Genomic DNA, 1,800 nt, shown 5'->3' with positions numbered 1-1,800 from the left:
CGACTCTGCAGCCAACTGCATTCTAGATTTCGCTCGGTCAATCTCTACCAGGACCTGAATGAAAAAAAAAATATAATGTTGCCCATTGAAACAAAAGCTGACTGCCACAGATATATTATGGGAGTTATTTTTGGCTTGAATTAAAAAAAAAAAAAAAGTGTGAAAAGATCATGCCATTACAAAGAGGAAGGATTTGGTTGAAAGAGCTACAGATGTTAAACCAACTTCCAAAGTCAAACACAAAGGGTTAGTTTGAAATCTGGATTGTACTTTTAATATCCACTTTATCTCAAAAGTGGATACACGCCCCAGCTAACAGGGCAGAAACCTGGGCAGAAATTAGTGTCCCCAAACAGGTAACATCTACTCTGAAACATGATCAGCTGTTCCTCAGGAAATGCAGATTGCACTAGGCTGTGTCACGCCCACTTTTCTACTATTAATGCTTAAAGGGGTGGTTTTGTCTACCTTGAGTTCAGGAGATTGTTTAACACGAACAAGTCTGGAAACTCCAAAATTTCACAAGCTGCACGTAAACACTAAGTAAGACAAGAACCTGCCTGCATTGACTGAGCAGTGTCTTCTTCAAATTTCTTTATATCTTCTTTAACAAGGATCATTTGCTCCTTCAGGAATGTTGCCTCCTGTTTCAAGACTTCCACTTCCCGGAGGACCCTGGGCATGTTCTGGAGAGCCTGATGGCTCGTTTCTACAGAAACACCAAGCAGTACAGTCAGGAGAGCCTGAGAACCCTTGCAGGAAAGAGGGAATATAATCTTCAATACTTGGGGAAGAAAAACAAACAAACAACAAAGCAAAAAGGCGAACAACAAAACTTTAGGTGTATCTGTAAAGTTTAAATATGTACTTTATTATAGAGTCATAGAACCATTTAGGTTGGAAAAGGCCTTTAAGATCACCGAGTCCAACTGTTAACCTACCACCAGCAAGTTACCACTAAACCACGTCCTTAAGTGCCACATCTACATGTCATTTAAACACCTCCAGGGATGGTGACTCCACCCCTTCCCTGAGCTGCCTGTTCCAATGCTTGACAACCTTTTCAGAGAAGAAAAAGGCCTTTAAGATCACCGAGTCCAACTGCTAACCTAACACCAGCAAGTTACCCCTAAACTACGTCCCTAAGTGCCACATCTACATGTCATTTAAACACCTCCAGGGATGGTGACTCCACCCCTTCCCTGAGCTGCCTGTTCCGATTCCTGACAACCCTTTCAGGGAAGAATTTTTTCCCAATATCCAATCTAAACCTCCCCTGGCAGCTGTTTCTCTCTGTTTAGAGCGGGTCAGTCAGGATACAGAGATTATAGAAACACACCGGTCAGTGCTGGAGAGGGAGGAAAGGTTAATTAAAGTAATAAAACCCACATTGGATGCAAATGGACGCGTTTACAAGCCAGCAAAGGGTCAGGCCGCCCGACGATGGAGCCGGCCGGTAGCCCCCGCATCCCACCTCACCTTCCACCGCGTTGTTGACCTCCTGGATGAAGAGCTGCAGCTTCATCACCAAAGTAGCGGCGTGAGCGTCCACCTTCCCGGGGGCTTCCTGCTGCACGGCCCGGAAAGCCGCGTTCACCCAGCTCTTCACCTCAAAGTCATCCGACAGGAACCGGGAGAAATCCATCGCCGCCCGCGAAAGGGGACAAGGCCCCGCCGGGGAACAAGGCCCCACCACCACAGGCCGCGGCCTCCACCGGCGACCAGGAAACGCGTCCACAAGGCCCTTACCGGCCACCGTAGCCGCAGCGAGGAGGCGGCCACCGTTTAGCGGGGCCGGGC

Source organism: Calidris pugnax, unplaced genomic scaffold (genome assembly GCF_001431845.1).
Source record: "Calidris pugnax isolate Ruff unplaced genomic scaffold, ASM143184v1 scaffold17, whole genome shotgun sequence".
Taxonomy (NCBI): Eukaryota; Metazoa; Chordata; class Aves; order Charadriiformes; family Scolopacidae; genus Calidris; species Calidris pugnax.
This window is presented reverse-complemented; position numbering follows the sequence as displayed.